Genomic DNA, 14,571 nt, shown 5'->3' on the forward strand with positions numbered 1-14,571 from the left:
TCTGATAAAAAAAGGAGATAAGGGAAGTAATTTAGTTTATATTCTATTCTACACAAAAGCTATTGATCGTCCATAAGTTAGGTAGTAACTTATAACCTGAAAATCGCGTTATTTTATCGCGTCCGATCGACAAAATTAGACACAGCTATCGTTAGAATAAATTATCGATTAATTTATTCCCAAATGAGACGATTCGTGAATGAAGCGAAACGATATCAAATTTTATTGGAATTTGCAAATCACGTTTTGTCTAACCGGTCGTAAGTTTTAGTCGTTACTCGTTATATCAATTATGAATAGGCATTTCATTCTTATTATTATGTCGATTTGGTTTTGAATTCCAAGAAGTTATCATCATTTAATAGTTTCATTATTGATACAAAGTTTCATATACTAACCCCCTTATTCAAAAACGTGTACTAAAGTTACGACGCCGCTAATAATCGTTTGTCCCTTTCCATCATACCAATACGTCGGTAAGGGACAAACGATTATTAGCGACATCGTAACTTTAGTACACGTTTATGAATAAGGGGGTAAATGTATATGTTTTTTTACATTGAACATTTTGTTGTATGAGTTGTTTTATTGTATTATTAGAACTACAATTTCAATGTGTCAAATTAAGATAAATAACGGTGGCGTAGCATCAAATATACTTCGGCGAACTTTTTTATCTTTTTCGGATTTTTTAGCTTTTCCGGATTTTTTAGCTTTTCCGGATTTTTTTAGTTTACGGTGCCCAATCATATTAAAATCTGAAACCGGTAGATATCGGTTCGGTGGATGCCCCTCCACTAAGTGTAACTGTATTTAGGAACAGTTGTCATCAAAAACATGATCGAACTACAGTAATGACTTCACATAGATCATAAAGATCTAAACAGAACTCTACTGCCAAAGCGTCGTAAGGTAATATAGTGCCTATTACTATTACGACTTATTCAATTCATATTATAATCGCAATAGATGAAATGAAAGTAGTTTGTAGTGTTATTGTAGCCTCGTTTCGCGAAGCTATCGGTATAATCATCTCATCGCAATGTTGCTTCGAATGCGTGATGCGTATTTTGGTATGAATCACTCGGTCGAAACAAGGAAATGGTTGTTGACGCGTGTTGTAACTTTCGGTTGTTTTTGGAAATAGATGCATCAACAACATTTTGTGTTTATATTCTGTCCCATCGTCCAAGGGATTATAATGGCACAATTTGTATGAAGAAATGTTATATCAGTATATCACGTTCTAAATAAAACTGCCACTGGAATGAATGTTTGGTAAATTGAAATACAATAAAATCATGATCTTATGAGTACTTGAGTAGTTTTCCACAGCACATCTAACCGTAACCATGGCTTAGTGATTGGTGCAAGTGGGCCTTAGGGAGACTTGTACTCGGGGACATAATATATCTGCTTGATAAAATAGTATTTTAAGGTAATAAAAGCTTGCAAGTCGAATTTTACCTACTTCTAATAGCCGTGATATGAAGCTTTGACGCACATATGACGATATAATCAATTGGTACCGTTGAGCTGATCTCATGATGGATGGATATAGGTGAATATTTCAACTCTTCTCGTGTTAATTATTACGAGACATAAATAAGTGGGCAATATAAGTATTATAATATTTTTTTACAGAAACTTAGTTTCTATAAACAACATTGGAGTATTATTCATGTACAATGGCATAATTGAGTATGGGAGGGAATTCAATTTACATGTTAATTTATTCCATTTATATATTTATTGACATGTACTAGGTAGGTGCATGTCAATAAAGATACAATTGGAATAAATAATACCTTTTAAGCAAAATTATATAAATTATTCATGAAATTTTGCTTGTCACAAAGTCCAGTAGATTTTTTGCAACGAAATGCCACCTTAATTTACAAGTCATTACAGAAATGTGGACGATACGAGGTATAATTGTATGATTCGTAAGATTGCCAATGGCAAATGGCAACCATTTAAGTGACTTAATTTGCAAGCAACATGAAATTGCTTCCGCCGCAAACAAACTACCAGTAATCATTCATGAAATGCAAACAGGATGTATTATTTGAAATGAAAATCGATCGAATGCAAGAAAACTTACTAAAGGAATAAAGAAGTTACTAATAGAACAACGAATCAACTATGAGAATAAAAGATAACAATTATCAAAGTATGGATCGTGTCATTCACGAAGACGCGTGCTTCGGTTCGAATTGTCATGCTAATAAAGGCTCTGCGCGTCATCGTGAATGACACAATCTATAGGGAGCGTCCATGAACTGTAGGAGGCAGCACAGGAGCCGTCAGATTTTTGGCGCGAGGCGTAAATGTGATGTTTATTGTTCCGATGTAGCCCACAAGATGGCAGAACCTACTATGCACAAGAAAACATGTGACGTGTAAATGTACATGTTTATGGTTCCGATTCAGGCCACAAGATGACAGACCGTCCAACGCGCACGGTCCCTATAACGTTCACATTATAAATGAATAAATATTATAGGACATTCTTACACAGACTGCCTAAGTAATGTAACATAATATAATGTGAGCACATATTCTGTGCTCTAGAAAAAACTTTATCATACTTTATAAAGCGTGTTATTCCACGAAGGCCTACCGCGATAATACAAAATCGAAATTTCGTTAACTACCTCTAACTTTTTTTAATTGTTTTCTTTATTACACAAAGGAAAAAATTACAATACATAAAATAAAAAAATGTTGTGTCAAAGTAAATATAATCAAATGATATTAATCATACTATGTTTTGATGACATCCGTCCTAAACGATAAAACATATACATTTTGGAACATGATATAATTATCTTTTTCTAAACTTGATATGTAATCTATGTATTATATATTTTCTAGAAACTGCTCAAAAAACATTTCATACAACTTATACCTACAGTCAGTAATATTACAATCAGTAGAATAAATTACGCAAACGAAGTTAGGAATCTGCTCTTTAACACTTTAGTCGCTGACTGCACGCACAGTTGCGTTACATATCCGGTGAAACTTATGAATATGACATAATAGTGATTGTAGTAACAAAAACACTTAAATCTGAACCTTATATCTTCGCAATTAGGTTTACTATGTACGTAAGAGTCAGACGAAACTAGCAGCCCGCCATACAATCGAAAATACGCTCTCATTTTCAAACAACATTTTGAAATAATGTGAAATTTGACATGAACATTCAGGTAACTTATATCTTTTTGGGGTTCCGTACCAAAAAGGTACAAAAGGAACCCTTATGGTGCGACTCTGTCCGTCCGTCTGTCACATTGCCAAATATCTGTAGAACTACTTGAGCTATTGAACTGAAATTTGGAATAGTTAAATAAGTACTGAAATTGAACATTCCAAAACATTATTTACGTTGGGAGCGGGATAGTGCAACTTATATCGCTAACGTAAGTATCCATCTTTAACGATGGCGCACCTGCCGAGCGCCCTATACCTGACCTTGGGATGCACCTATATCATAAGTCATAACAATTTGTCTTAGGGCGATCGATAATCAAAGTGTAAACTCCATATAACGTCACTCGATATGACGTTTCACTCCCTATAACATATCTATTGGGTCATTAGCTATGAAATTGGCGTTTTTGTTCGTAAGTATTAGTCATGTCATAGTTTATTTATTTTAATAGTAACTTCGTATTTTAATTTCATTAGTGCGCTACATAACAAAGATTTTACATACCATTACTTGCTACTTTCATTGTTTTATGTATTCAGAATACCGCCCTGAAAACAGCTCTTTTCATGTGCTGCCGGGTCGAGTATTTAAATGACTTATATTTTTCTGACGGGACAGATAAAAAAAAATGAGATAGAAAATGTGCCTTAAAAATGTCTCAGATTACTGGCAAAAATTTGTTTGGTTTGAAAATGCCATCACAAAATAATCCGCAAAATTCGTTATATGAAAAATCGAATTTCGTTAAAGTTCTCCATACAAAACGCCAATTTCATAGGTAATGACCTACTATAACGTCAAAAAGTGGCCGGTCCCTTGATTGGCGCTATGTACAGTTTACAAGGCATTTGTAAGTTAATGTGTTAAAATAACTTCTATTGTATGGGAGCGGGTTCGTGTGAGTCTCAATTAGCTATCGTAAATATCCATCTTTAACGATCGCGCACCTGCCGAGCGCCCTATAACTGACCTTGGGATGCACCTATTCACCTATATCATAACAATTTGTCTTAGGGCGATCGATAATTTGTACTTAAGCTGATATGAGCGTTGGCAAACGTATCGTTAAATAGGCATGTCAATGGTGGCTTTCGATCAGAGAAGGGTCCTTATACTTCATGTGCAATAAGAATTTCTGTTGGAATTTCAGATAAAAAGGTCCTTATTGCACTTGAAGCATAAGCCTTATGTAATGGAAAGCCACAATTACGCCAATTACGCGACTTAGAATGCGTTAGGGACTTTTTTTGTGCTAGGCCATATAGGGACCGTCTAAACTAACTTTGCACCGACTTGAACAGAACCAAGCGAAGGCGTGTCAATATAAATGTAATATTTCCATGGAAATTTGTCATTATTGATGACATTCCCACACTTTGTCATTGCAAATGCCATGCAGTTATCCTGGTCCGACTCTAACCGTTTAAAACAAAGAGAATCGATTATAATAGAGAGGTAAAATCAAAGAGAAAAAGGTGCTCCTTATTTAAACATCCAAAACAGATGGCGCTGTACTGCGCCATGTTTTGTGGTCACTGACTGGCTTTACCGCAAAATGTATGGAGCTGTACAGCGCCATCTCGTTTACCTGTCAAATTCGAAGCACGAAATTGTCTTAGATTTTACGCATCTTAATCAATGTATCTTTGCTTTAAAAAGTAAGGATTCAATTGAAATGACTAAGAACCGTAAACCCTTTTGACGCTAGCTTTCTAGATTCTATAAATCTAGAACGACGTTTTTAGCACAACAAAATTTCATAAGCATTGGTGACAATTTTTAGAACACACTGAAAGTCGCACAACACGCACACCGTCTCTGGACTGATTTCCATCATTTCCAATTACATAGTTGTTTAAAATTAAATAAATTACCTACAAGGAAAGTACTTAAGAGGAATTCCTAGTTGCGTTTTTTCCATACAAACGCTCTCGACTGATTCCTCCCTGGATTTTTAACCTAGAGCAGTGATTTTTTCAAATAAGATCAATATCATCAATATCTGTGCCGCTATGTTTTGCTTTTTTGGATTATTTTATTTTGAAGAAAGATACAGCGCCTCGAAAATCGCAAAAACGGCTAAATTGAATTGGCTGTAAAAAAAGGCACAGTATACAAATATGACAAAAAATATCCAAAAAATCAAAACATAGCGGCATAGATTATTTCTTCCTCTTGCAATTTCCAAAATTTCATAAAGATTAGTTGCGTTTTGGAGGAGGAAACAGTCGAGAGCGAAACCTCGATTTTTGAGTTTTTTGCGAGTGAATTTCGGCCCGAGCTGCAGTTGTCCTTATCGCACGAATTGGAGGCGGAGACAGTTTCTAAATATACGTACACAGAAGGAATAGTGATGGGCATAACATCCTTATTAGGGATTGCAGAACCGGTACTGTTTTAAAGAACCGGGATTTCTCGGTACTTTCGGAACTGGTCTAATTATTTCATTATTTTAAATAAAACGACAGCATTTTGCGATTTGACCACCTTTCGTATTATAATTTAATAATCACATTTTCTTTTATAACGTAGTAGGCAATTTTTTTTAGAAATATAGTATTTTACATTGCTCACACTTGTGCGTCACAAGTAAAAGATAACTAAGTACTTTGATGTTTGCCACTAGATAGCAAATTTAATGAAATTACATTGAGGAGGGGATTTATATATAAGTATCGCAGTCGTATTGTATAATCCGCCGTATTACATTACGGCTAGCCGATATCAAAATAAGGGCAAGGGTTCAACGATTAAGGTATGTTGGGTAAATACCGGATGCGGGTGAAGAACGTAGGACATTCATTTCCCCCTAATTTGGCTTTATTTTTTAATGTTGACAACATTGTGTAAGACGCCATTTCATTGCGCCTCGACTGTCAGTGTCCCCGCGTCGCTCAGGGAGTCGGGCTTGTGCTATGTGCAATCAAAGAGAGCAAGGTAAATTTCGCGAATTCTTCCTTCTATCCGATCTTCGCTCTGTAATTTATTTTGCGTATTGTGATGAAACTGTGTTTGTTTTTGTAATTGTGTTAACAGACCTAGCACTGACGTAGACCGATATCCGATCTTGACCCTTCCAGGTAAAGATCGGACCAGAAACAATCAGATCTTTACCTATTTAAAAAACAGCAGTGATTATCAAACTTTAAATTTTCTTCAATTTACCTACTGACCTTAATTATCACATTTATTGTTTTCTTGATCACACTTTCGTACCATTATTTTTATCCAGTACCACTACCAGCGCGACGGTTACTGACAATGTAATTTTTTTTATTTCCGCAGCCCAAAGGTTGCCTTTTAGCGATAAGACCGCATGTTGTTTACCTGTGCTTATGTGTATGTTTTCTTTTGTATTGTTTTCTTTTATTGAGGTGTGCAATAAAGAGTATTTATATTGTATAGGGATGATGATACATGTTGAAATTTATAACAAAATCGAGTAAAATAGATGGCAAATGAGCAATTTTTCGCAATAAAGTACCTACACATACGGATGCATATGTAGATGTGCACGCATACATACATTGCTAGTGTCGGATACAAAATAGAGATAGGGCTTCGAAATTAGTTTCCTTAAAATGCTTCAAGAGGGCTCTCTTTTCCTATATATTTAATTATTTACTTTACTCTTTACATACGATCCTTACATTTTATAAAAAAAAAAAAGATTGTATATCAACTATATATTGCAAAATTAAACCAACAAAATCGCAATTTTAATTATTTTCCATACTTCAAGATGGGCTCTCAGTGACCTTGACCTTTTTAAAGAACTACTTAGTCTTTTTGATTTCTAAGTTTGATTCTTATTTTTTTGGCGACCTTCATTAAAAATGACTGGGCACGATTATTTTTTATTTTGATTTTTGTCCCTCCTACTTAAGTACTTAATATCTTCCAGTACATTCCATTCAATAAACAATACATTTACACTTTCCCTAAACCTGTACAGTTCACGAAATCTTAAATTGTCAAAACTTCACAACGTATCTATTATTTTAGTGGTTTTTTTTTATTACTTCGGGTAAACCTTACAATACGAGGTTTCTTAGCACATTGTTTACTTATCAAATTGCCTTATGACATAGGTATCAAAGTTTGAGAGCCACAATTTTACCAATTTTTGTATCAGGGTTAAGATCGGATACAAAAGGGTAGACACCGGACCTATTTCTTTGTGATACCTTATTCTCTCTCCATTAGAAGCAACTTTTTTTCACCATCCAATGTTCTCCTTTGATGGCAAAACACTCGTTACCCTAAAAAAAAGTATGTCTCATCTTTACACAGGTACAAAACTAAAACCGTTCTATATTGAAGATTACCAAAATTCAGGCTGAATCTACGGTTATTATTTAACGATTCGCTACGTACTTCAAGAATCTGTCACGTGTTGAGATCTCGAAAAAACATTTTTTCACGAGTTCTCTCAATTGGTCCCAAAATTGTCCGGCATTATCCCAACATACTTTACCCAGATTGTCATTGCGATACGTTCTTCAATAAGGCGGCCCAAGTTTAGCCCCATCGTACTACAAGTTAAATAGATTGTAGTTTAACCATAGGTATATTTATACCTACTTACAAAATTTCACAACACACCATGATACTGATACTCCCAACTTACTGATACGGATAGGTACAGTCAAGTGTAAAAATATGGGTGTACACATCTTACTCAAAAATATGTCCCATAGCATCTTATTCCAGTGTAATAAGAGCGTAGTACCATGTTTATGAGATGATTCTTTCGATACATATTTTTGCACTTGACTGTACAACGACAACCGAAGCTGAGACATCATTATTTTTTGCAGTTTTTACCTATATGGTAATTAATATCAATCAATCAATCAATCATTTATTATTTCGTCATCATAGGTGTAAAATACATTTAGTACAGGTGATAGGGTGTTTGGTATTAGGGTGTAATAGATACAGTATAATATGAAAATGAAAAACAATATTACGTGGTAACAACAAAAACAACTTGCGTCGGGCAGCGCAGAATAAATTCCGTCTGGCTCGCGGGCGATGTCGACGGAACGGCGCGCAATAAGCGAGCGCACGAGTCTCGCGTCTGTGTGCGCGCACTCACACTTAGATAGCTCCGGCTCCCGCCCACCGCAGCGCGACAGAAACATAGCTTCAAAAATTCGAGATTTGAAAAGTTGCTCAGCTAGGAATTGCTCTTAAGATTAACCGGTTTACGATTACAACATACGCTCCTACCCCGTTTTCATGTATATCTTCTAGTTCGTTTTTTTAACATTAGATAAAGGTAAACAATCATGAAGGCTTTTTAAAAATAAGTAACTATTACTAATGAAAGTAAAAGAATGTAAATGATCGTATATGATTTATGATTGGTGCATATTTGCCGTAACTTATTTTTCAAAGGTGTTTTTTAATAAAAAGACGCATCAGGATCGCTTATCTTCTTTATAATGCTAAAAAAACAAACTGCAACTTCTTCCTGATATATCAGCCAGGAATCGGAAACCGGTATTTTTTGTATGGGAACGAAAACGGTATTTTTTCGTTCTTTGTTAATTACTTCATTTCTAATTAGCCAATCTAATAATACGAAGTCGTTATCTGAAAACACAACTGAGCCCTACATTTAGAGTATAAAATAAACCGAAATATATGGTTATTTCTATGTTTTTGCAAAAAACCGGTTCCGATCCCTGATATCAGCACTGTTAAGTACTATGTGGGGAAGACTAGCATTTTCGTTGGTAAGACCGTCATAAATAAAGAACTGTCGAACATTTTTATACGTGTACGTCACTCAGACACAGTCAGAAAGGAAAACCTTCGCTCCTATTGCTCTACCGACCTTCTGCAAATGGAGTGCATATATTAAAAGCGACGAAAGAGCTTGTAGACGGTCTTTCCCTACAGTGACCTTACTATTACAAATGCCATCTTCACGGAGCAATACCCCGTTTTTAATAGTAACAACCGGTTTAAGTGTTACAGGTCACAAATTATCCGATCCATTCATCGGCAAACGGTCCGTTTTGTCTGCGCAGGCACCGTGCGTGCACGCATAAATGTCGTACCCTCGGCAATCATTTCTAATTGAATGTTCTGGCGCATCCGACGATCGTGACACCTGCTCTTTTTGAACCCTAAAACTGCAGTCATATCATATCAATTACGGAGTATACACTATATAATCTTTGTAATGTAAATCGGTGTCAGTATTAAGGGCTTACTGGTTGGTCTTCGAACTGGTTTTGTGATAAAGCTCTTAAGGGGCTTTTAAATGTAATTCATTTTTTGCCAAAAATTTCATTTTTGGTAGGTACAAACTGTTATCGCTGATTGTACTTTTCTTGAGGAAAAGACTCATCGCCAACGCTAACAAATCCAAACACAATTAGATTGCGTTGTTTTACCACAAAGTTCTTATGGCCACCCCTGTGTCCATCATCAGATCAGTACCCCTCCTTAGTGTAAATTTATTCGATAGCGAAATGTGTCGTACGCGTTTGCGTTAAGTCTCATTTTGTATGGGATTTAGAACAGGGCGCCAAGCGGGATGTTTTGGAAATACAAAATGACACTTAACGCAAACGCGTACGTGCGCGTACTATCGAATGAAATTTACACTAGGGGTACAGCTCTATGGTAATTTACATTATGTATGTGTGAAGTTTCAGCTATGTATGTGAAGTGGGTATAATTTAGCTTGCAAGATGTGACCCAAGCATACATTGCAAGATAAATAAAAGCTTGTTAAAATAATGATTTCTTTTGATGAAGCGTAGCTGTATTAGATATACGATTGTACGTAATCGGTTCGATAGAAAATACTCGTAATTCCGAAGTTAGATCTTGAAATCTCCTTTTACAGTTTTGGGTATGTCTATAATTTAGAAACGAATTTCTAATTATCAGATTTCTGATTTTGCGATCCCGTCGCTCGCTAATCATTCGGTAGCTACAGTTACAGTGCTTCCTTCATCCCATTAAAAAAGAACGTGAGGGAATTTAACTAGCGTCAGAGGGCCTACCGCGAACCACGTTCGACGTGTTGCCTCCCTGTCACACTTACGTACAAATGTACAAGTGCGACAGAGAGGCAACATGTCGAACGTGGTTCGCGGTAGGCCCTCAGACCCAAGACGTTTCGATTAGGAGTTAATTTCTTGTAGAGGGCTCCGGTGCATCTGACATCGGTCTTAACACCCGCCCCTTTGAGAACTATGAAAGAATTGAAAGATGCATTAGTAGACATAACACAATGTTGTGAACACCGTACTTTTTGTATTTGTGATAATTAACGATATTAACTGACAATTAAATGTGTATGTTTATAACTTATAATTATAACGTAAGAATATTCAAATACGCGAGAAATATGCAAAACGTTGATATGGACAATGAACCGTGAAGATGTTTAGTTATGCAATTATTTTATTGAACGTTCCAGTGCATACATAGACACCTGCCTATTTTTAGCTGGTCTGGGCTATATAAATTAAGTATTTATAGTATGTATATAAATGTTGCATAACTTATTTAAAATTTAATACATAATTTCGATGATATATATTATATTTATATTTGTGTTATGATATATTAACCCAAACATCACGAGGAGTATTTTTCTGTAATTAATTAAAAGTAAATAGAACAATTATAATGGTCGACATTTAAGCTTAACCATTTTTGATAATTTGAAATGTTTTTTGCATTAATATTAAATCATTGAGAAGCCCCACAATCAGTATTATAAATCGACGAGAAATCCTAAAATATTGACCAGATGATTGTGTATTTACACAAAAAAGAATACCTATCCCTTATCAAGCTATCAGCTGCAGTGTCAGAAACAATGTGCACAACTTCAGGGGCCGGAAAGTATCGTTGCATACTTATTAACTCCTTCACAGGTAACGGCGTAACGGTTATGGCCTTCCCAAATCCATTTATATGATAATAGAGTTAAAGTTTGGCCGTAACGTACCTTTGGGATCCCCATACGAATTAGTCCAATTTATAAATAATCGGTACAGTAGTTTCACAGTTTATTGTCTATTCAAGGGTCAGCTCACGTGGCCCTAATTCTATTAAATAATACGACCAATCAATGTTGTTCAGTTTTTTGAAGGTCTTGGGCCGATAATCACCTCGGCTTAGAATGGAAAAATATCTACTACGTAACGTAAATCCTTGAAAAGTTTGTTAACCGCTGATTTACTCGGAACCGACCTATATATGTGTATAAAAAACAAATCCAAAATAATTGTATAACATAATACGGTTTCTCCGGTATCGACACCTTATCTTATGTCACAGAGTCATTTCTGCGTTTTGAATTTAGAATCTTTTATTGATTTCATATATGTAGTTCGAAATTCGATTTGCTTTTGTCCGTTTAAAAGGACATCGGGATTTCAATGTACGGATTTGGTAGATTCAAAACATTCAATATGTTTTCATCACACTTGCTCGAAAAAGATCTTATTTCATGCAGGTGTGCTGAAGGACTATTACTGAAGGAAGGAAAGGCCTATTATGTTCCCTCGGGAGTTATGGATTGTGAAAAAAAAAAGCTATAACTACCTAGGGAGTAGCTTTATTTTTTAAATTAAGTATGTCCCTTATTCATACAAACCAAGTAGCATAAATGAGTTTTACTTTTAAAATACTGACGTTTATAATTTAATATTTTTGATTATGTTTAAAATTAAATAATTTGATTAATTTAACAGCCGTTTAAATTTTTTTTTAATAATATTCAATCGTGGCTGAATGCCGAATAGGTCTGTGGCTCTGTGCTTTCGATTCCTCACCTGCCAAGAAATTACAAAATGGCGGACGAATGTTTGATATGTCACCGCATTTAAGAATTATTTCGCTTAAAATTTAGTTTTTTCTTCGCAAGTGTGATGAAAAATATTGTGTGTAACTCCGGGGGTAAGAATATTGCAAACTCGGGTCTTTAATTCCAGCCTGCGGCTGTCAGGAATTACCACCCTCGTATCCGAAATTTCACTTACCCCCCCTCGGTGCACAATGTACTATTAATTTCCTCTATTGTACCCTAGTAGCAATGTTACAATATTTTTATTGTCCATCTATCGATCGATGCACCTGCCTTTAACGCCCCAAGCTTGACCTTGAGGTGCACCGCAATGCCATAATTTAATGCATTCTGACATTATAACACGCGATGAAAATTTTATTCGCGCCTGAATTAATCGACCATGTAAATTTGTGAGTGGATAAAGTTCAAAATTTAAAACCATTAATTTAGGGCTACGGAACAAGGGTGTTTTTTTTTCAATAGTCTTTTGTGTCACTCTTGGGCTAAGGCCTCTCTTTTCTTCTGCCACTCAAAAATAAATAATTAAAAATCAAGTCAAGTAATTTACTTGACTTAGGGGCCCACTGATTATCGATATCGTCCGGCGAACTGGTGATCAGTGGGCTCCTTATGTCAAGTAAATTACTGAACATGAATAACCTAACGATAAAAAAATTAAGCAAGTCCTCTAGGGCCCTTTTGTAGCTCTGTAGAAAGCGACCAACTTTTTATTTTTATCAAAGTGACCTACATCATAACTCAGTGGATTAATTTCGTATGAATGAATGAATTTATTGCGTATTTTTAATTCAGGTTACAAGGTAGCTACAATTGCAGAAAATGATTCACACCTAACCCTACCTTTACAGGTGTACACGCTATTACACATATTTCTAGAATTATATTAAATACAAAATAAAAATTACAAAATGTAAATATTATTTAATTATTAAATGGTTAATGGTGGGTCGCTTATTGAAATTATAAAAAAACGAGTTGGTCGTTATCTGCATAACTGAGGTCAATTGTTTACTTTAACTCGCTACCCGATCTAACTACAAAACCTACGTATCCGATTTCCACTGGCTTGGAAACAAAGGATTTTAACCCAAAATTCAACAGGTGCACAGGTCAACAGATGACTAAAATCTGAATTCCATCTGATCGATCACATCCTGCGACAGTAGTTAATATCGATAACTTATCTCTTTCTAATCAATACAGTTAGAAAAGGCATTACATTTACATATTTATTTAGACTATTTTAAGCAGTGGAAGGAAGGAGGGCGTTAGTTTTTATCCCGATTGTTCCCGTGGGAGCGTCGAAAAAGTTATCCCACGCGAACCAACCAGCGGCAAGCGATTAAATTGTAAACAAACATACCGCAAATTTTAGGACGCCAGTGTGCTGGAAACGTAGGGTTTAGCAAAAACTTTGCAAACTGGGCTCTTTGGGCATTATTTAAACTGCAAAAAGTTGACCTCTATACGATATTAGGGCAACAAGGATGTCGGTCCGTCACTCTGTGTACGAATAAAGTTTGTTCCAATTGTAACCTCTTGTCATCGGTAAAGTTTTAGTCATATTTTTGTATTTTTTTTACGATATTTTTCTCCTCTAGACAACCAAGGTTTAAGCACCACACCACACACATATAAAAGATTAAATAGGTTCCATATTAATTGCACATAATGGCATGGACATCAAAGAAACATAGAATTTCAAAACATTATGCAATTTCAATAGCCTTCGCGTTAGTTTCAGAATCAAATCATTACTATGGGGAAAAAAATACCTAAATACTTCTGGAGTGACTCATCGAAAAAGCTAAAACGCCCTTTCCATTACTCACTACTCTTGTACAGTTGCTATCAGATATATCAGAACTGCCAAGGTGGTCAAAAATATCTGAACATGCACTTTATCGTCTTAATAATAAGTAGATGCCTTGTTCATATATTTGTGAACACCTCGGCCGCCCCGATATATCTGATGACGACTATACCTGAGCATCGAACGACCAGACTTATTTGTTTTATTTGCGATTGTAATGTTAAGATCCAAAAGCGTGTGTAATAAAATAATGACAAGTACTCTTTATGGTACGATTTATGAGGGCTATTAGGTCAATTAAATATGGCGCCAACAATTGTAAAAAATCTTTTCACAGGAGCATTTAACCGGAATCTTGATTAAGAACGCTGCGCTTGATTTTTCTGAACATGTTAAGAGTTTTATTTGAACTGACACTGTTACATTTTTTTATGGCTGTGGCATATTTTTCAGATAATCATCCTAACAATTTCAAAACTACTAAAAGAGTAACGTTCGCAATTGACTTCGAACTTCAATTCAAACTTAGAGCCTCGGGGCGAATTCGGCCCACAAACTCTTACTTTTGACCAGCGGAAAGCTAAACCTCGTCTCCGTACCCAGACACTCCGCAGATGAAAGCTTTCGGGGCTCTGGAAACTCTAGCCTTCGGGTCAAAAAGTACGGAAAATCCAACCTTTAAAGGCCCCT

General features: G+C 35.6%; 2 protein-coding genes across 2 annotated transcripts in view; one reads left to right on the forward strand and one right to left on the reverse strand.

Moving 5' to 3' along the window:
* Positions 1–14,571, forward strand: part of LOC133526400 (stress-activated protein kinase JNK) — a 483,516-nt gene that overhangs the window by 23,155 nt on the left and 445,790 nt on the right. The window lies entirely within an intron of this gene.
* LOC133526383 (histone acetyltransferase KAT6B) overlaps positions 1–14,571 on the reverse strand; it is a 42,777-nt gene that overhangs the window by 22,197 nt on the left and 6,009 nt on the right.

The sequence above is a fragment of the Cydia pomonella genome, chromosome 16 (genome assembly GCF_033807575.1).
Source record: "Cydia pomonella isolate Wapato2018A chromosome 16, ilCydPomo1, whole genome shotgun sequence".
Classification (NCBI taxonomy): domain Eukaryota; kingdom Metazoa; phylum Arthropoda; class Insecta; order Lepidoptera; family Tortricidae; genus Cydia; species Cydia pomonella.